The 5,604-nt window shown below is 51.0% G+C and overlaps 1 non-coding gene across 1 annotated transcript; it reads right to left on the reverse strand.

The window, feature by feature from the left end:
* Positions 1-742: 742 nt before the first annotated feature.
* Positions 743-931, reverse strand: LOC134938157 (U2 spliceosomal RNA). The gene has a single exon (XR_010180782.1). It is a non-coding gene; the product is annotated as a U2 spliceosomal RNA (small nuclear RNA).
* Positions 932-5,604: the final 4,673 nt, after the last annotated feature.

Below are 5,604 nucleotides of genomic sequence, written 5' to 3' on the forward strand. Positions count from 1 at the left end.
GGTACAGCTGAGGTAAACTGGAGTCACTCCGGAGGAGCTGTGCGTCCCTTTCGGTCAGCGTCTGAATCCACTGCAGAGAGAAAATGGTTAGTGAGCTGCTGGATTCACTCATAGTGAATGCCCTGCCCCCTCAATGGCACGCGGTCTTACCGCTTTTTTATATTGGCTGAGGTAATCTGGTGCTTAAAAATGGAGAGAAAACCGTTTTAACACTGTTTCTGCCAATGTGGGTACTGTGTACAGTGTACTGAGACGCAGCTGTGTACTGTGTCTGGAGACGTATTCCGGATCGCTGCAGCCAGATCGTTTCAAGGGCTTTCGAATTTCAAAAGCACTTGGGACGCTGGATCTCTGCAATATTCTGGATCGCTGCAATATTCTGAGATAGGTATGTAGCTATGTGCCGTAGTGAGGGCTCATCTGTATAAATGTTGGATCCCACAATGCTGTCGTAATACAGGATAGCTAGAAGTATGTATGGAACCATGCCAAGAGGCAAAATATGACATACTGAAATAACATGACACCTTAAACAAATGATGATAGATCTGAGCATGAGATGCGAGCCGTGTGCAATAGATTGTACGGTGCTTTTGTAAAGTATGCTCTATCATATCTCCGCAACTGCCCGCTGCCGGAATCAACTGATCATATGTGCAGCACATATGATCAGTTGATACGACGTGCAACCCGCGGGGACGCGCATCGTATTCGCACACAATACATGCACAATGTGCATGCGATGGGTTGAATAACGCGTCAATATCGTGCATTAGATAGGTTCGTGGAGTGGACAGAGCAAACTCTTCTTCTATCTCCCTCTTCAAAAAATCCATTTACTATATGGCCCCCAGATAGGGGGCGTATCAGATATTAAACTGATAAGAACAGCTACTACCCTTGATCTTAGCCAAAAGGCTGAGACTGGCATGCCTGTGTATGACCGGTAATAAGTAACACCCTGGGAGGTAACTGTAACTGGGAGACTATGGGCGGGATGTAGTAATATACATCGCCGCTCAACGCCACGATGCTAATCGCATATGTACTTACATATGCGATAAGCATTGCGGAGGACAGCTCTTCCGATATGGGGTATCGCCAGCAAAAGCTGACCCTTCGGCTGGGGTATAGTACATTCCAAAAAATGCGGTAAACGAGCGTTTACCGCATTTTCTGTTTAGTACATCCCGCCCTATCACCCTTGAGGTAGACTAGCTCCTATTAGAGATATGATCTTACCAGTATTGTAAACAAACGAATAACTGGGAACTGAACTCAAGACCTCAGTGCTGTGAGGCAGTTCTCTTTGGATTGATGGGAACACTGGAGAACCCAGAGGAAACCCCTGACAGCCAGTGAGAATATACAATATAATTCTCCACAGTTAGGGCCATGGGAGCACCTAGTCTGAGCCTCAGTCTGAGTACAGGGAAGTGTGACTACAACGAGGCTCAGGAAGGAAGTAGAGACTGATAAGGTAGATGTGGGTGCAGTAACCCCTCCATGCACACAGAAACAGAGCACAGGTTCACAATGGGGTGTAATCCATAGATGAGGAATACACCAACAGTTGTCAGTCTGGTCTAGTCATCTACCCTGATTGTCTATACAGTGTGCAAACATTTGTGTACTCACCACCTTTCTGGGGTGGTTCTTAGGTAGCTGTGCGCTTTGGAGGCCACGGGGTCCTGGACACTAACCGCAGGCAGCTGTGGCGGGTCCCCAGAGTCCTATGACTCAGTGGCCAGAGAAACTGGACAGGAACCACAGGCAGCTCTGGCGCATCCCTTCTCACTGGTCCAATCGTTGCAGGCAGACTGCTAGAGCTAGTAGCCCATGTCTGATGCACAAGTATTGTCAGAAGCACCTGCTTCACGCTACTACTGCAATGTAATCAGACAGCGACCTTCCTCGGCTCCCAGTACGTGAGAGAGGAAAACATAGTAATGCGCCTGCAGATGCGTGATACCTGAGTGCGTAGTGTAGAAGCAGACAGCATCTAGCCTCACTGCAAAAGTAGGGGAGGCAGAACCCCTTCCCAGCTCAGCTGACTCCCTAGCCTTCCTGTACAGTGGAAGCCTCCCTAAGCGGTCATCTGAGCAGGGGTGTGAGCAGTATCTCACCGCCACAAAATTCCACTCCCAAGCTTAGACCACCATTGTTTTTCTTTAACTTTTTGGAAGTGCTCCCTAAAGGGGGATACACACTAGGCGATTAGGCTTACATCGCCTAGTGTTTATGGGGTCAATATTGGTGACTGATGAACGATGCGCACTCCCGCACGTTGTTCAGTGTTCACTAATATTGAGCTGACATGCAGCTCTATCAGTCAATGTGGGGCTGAGGTGCATATCCGGGAATGCCGTCGGTGACATCACTGTACGCTATAGTTGAACGATAACGTTCAGTATGTACGCACTACATCGTTGAACGCTACATCGTTCAACGATATAGTCGTCCATCGCCACCACTCCAGAATCGGTTAGTGTGTACCCGCCTTAATAGCGCAACCAATGGAGAGATACAGAGGCAAAACGCGTGTACAGTTGGCGAGCCTGCGACTCTACAGCGAGCCACGCATTGCTGTGTGACAATGTGCAGCAGCTCTGTGTAGGGTAAGCAGTTACAGTACCGCTAGTCGGGATCCCAGCCGTCAGTATACCGATAGCGGGATCCCGACTAGCGCTGAAATGCCGACGCCAGAACCCTGTTGCCACAGGCTTTTCTCCCTCTATGGGCGTCCACGATACCCATAGAGGGTGACGTGTCGGCATACCGGCCGCCAGTTTTACATACCGATCCCGTGTAGCGCAGGGAGAAGAGAGGCAGCAGCGCTTTGAACCTTAAAGGAGAAGGAGGAGACACTGTTGCTGCTGTATAAGAATCAGCTACCCTATTGGGACCGGAAGAACCACTGTGACCAATCCTCAGCTTATAGTGCTCGCAGCGACCTGAAACCCCCAGTGAGAGGAGACGCTGCTGCAATGAGGCGTAATGCAGAAGCTCGGGGAGGGGTAAGCTCCACCGTCGGCGCCTGTTTTGGCACTAGTATATTCAAAACCTACACTGCGCCAAGCGCTCACCCTCTACCGCGCCCCCTCTGTTTTCTCTAGCCGGGGGAGACCGGCGTAGTTACCGCTGCCAATCTCGCCCGTGTGCGGAAGGGAGGGATCCGGACACAGCCGCATGCAGCTGTGGGGGAAGTCCCCTGAGTACTGAAGGTCAGGGACCCGGACACATGCCTCAAGAAGCACAGCAGAATATCAGCTGCTCCGCTAGCGGCTAAGACGATGTGCGGAACTTGCATCGGGAACCAACACTGAGTGACATCTCGATCAAGCCGAAGGGCGGTGCGTCTTCTGGCCACGCCTACCGGGAACGGCTCAATCCCTCACGGTAAGCCACGCCCACCGCTGGTCCGCGAGCCAGTTCGTTCCAACGGCTTTCGAATTTCGACGGCTGAATTCGGAGTCTCCCGCTCCCGCCACAGTGATGACACCCCAACATCTCCCGCCATGCTGAGGGCCCCGCATGGGGTATATGCCGCAGTGATGACACCCTGACATCGCTCGCCACAGTGAGGGCCCCGCATTGGGTTTGTTTCGCAGTGATGACATCTCCCACCACGGTGAGGACCCTTCATAGGTTATGTACCGCACTAATGGGGGGGCACTTGATATACCTGCTGTCAGGATCCGCCACTCACCATACCGATGCCGGATTCTATACCGACAGGTATTCTCCCTCTTGGGGGGTCCACGACACCCCTGGAGGAAGAATAAATGGAGTGGCGCGTCACCATGCCCGTAGTGTGGCGAACACAGCAAGCTTGCGAGGGGCTCTTTTGCGCTTTCCCTGCTGCCGGCGTTCTGGCGGTCGGAATCCCGGCGCCGGTATGCTAGGCGCCAGGATCCCAAGCGCCGGGGAAACGTACTACACCCCACTAATGGGGTCTATTATGGGCAGTAACAGGGTCTATGGGTGGCACATTTATAGTGCTGTTTATATTTATAGGGTGTTAGGCACGGTAGTTATAATTGAGTGTTGCTGCTATTAGTGGCAGTCAGTAATTATAGCTAGGGTGGCCAATCCCAGAATTAGGTTCCTTTGGGAGCAGGGGACATTTTGTGCATGCGCGGTCAGCTGACACTCCATTGCTGGGAAAGGTTTTGGAGTAAGCCTCTCATGGTAATTTCTGCAGAATGTGGCACAACGGCTATGGCGGCTAACGTCATCTTCAGCTGCGGTCAGAGGTGTAGCTAGGTGCCATGGTGCCCGAAGCAAGGGTATGTTTCGGCGCCCCCTCCCCTTTTACTGAATTGGGTGCATGTTACATTTGAATAGAAATATATTTGAAAATCCTAAATTGATGACAGGGCCGGTTCTAGACCTTGTGGAGCTCAGAGTGAAAGTTTCCTGTGGGCACCCCACATGTCTAAAATAGGGACAGTGCGCACAAAGACACGCAACAAAAATATAGGGTCATGGCTTCATGGATAAGGGGTGTGGCAACAGAATAGTACCAATTCAGATTACACTGCACATTATTGTCCGTTATTCCAGGGCCGTCTTAACAGCAGTGTGGGCCCCTGGGCACAACAATGCACTGGGGCCCCTATCTATCCTCCAGCGGTAGGGGTTGGGGGTGCTATCAGCGGCAGCTTTGATGTCCCGTGGGCGGCAGGTGGTGTTCTATCTGTCGCTCAGCATGTACTGTAGGACCTGGAGCAGTGATTTCTGTTAATTAATCCTTTACTGCACAGATGGGTCAGAAGTGAGAACACTAAACTAGAAGGAGGCACTGGGCTGAATGAAGGGGCCCTGGTACATAACTTCCAGGGTGGTAGGGGTTTTTAATGTGCAGGGGAGGGGTGGATAGAGGAGTTGGCTTAATATTCATTATTTTCTGGTGGGAGGACAGCTTGCTTGACTGCAGATATCTCCAGTACCTGGAAATAGATTTCTTAGCTTTCAATGGGATAAAAACATAGAGAGTCCCACCTTTCAGGAGGTACTGGGGACTTGGGGATCAGAGTTCAGGAGCCAGAGCAATCCACCAACGAAAATATAAAACTGTATACCAGGCGTGTTGAGCTGGAGCAGGGACCAGCTGCTGGAAGGCTGATATCTCTGGTTCTGGGCATAGTAGAGACAAGCTGCCAGTGTTCACCAAAAGGGGAGAGTCACAGCTTTTGGAGTATACCGTCAGAAAAACTGTAAGTCAAACAGAATCTGAGATATCTGGCTGGGTAGAGCAATTAACAGGCTTGGATGGAGACCACTGCTTTGAAGTCTGATATCTCTGGTTCCCCTGGCCCGATTTTCAAAAATCTGGTACCCCTGGAAAGAGGGGACCCTCAGCTATCAGCCTAGGGCCCTTATACCCCTGGGGCCCTTGGGCAAGAGCCCATTGAGCCCATACGGAAAGACGGCCCTGCGTTATTCACATTACACCACACAGTAGTATCCCTTAAACACGTTACTCCACGCAGTAAAGCCCCCTATACACATTATGCCACACAGTAAAGCCCCCTATACACATTATGCCACACAGTATGGCCCCCCCATACATGTCACAGTAGAGCCACATATACATGTTAC

Source organism: Pseudophryne corroboree, chromosome 6, assembly GCF_028390025.1.
Source record: "Pseudophryne corroboree isolate aPseCor3 chromosome 6, aPseCor3.hap2, whole genome shotgun sequence".
In the NCBI taxonomy this organism is placed as follows: Eukaryota; Metazoa; Chordata; class Amphibia; order Anura; family Myobatrachidae; genus Pseudophryne; species Pseudophryne corroboree.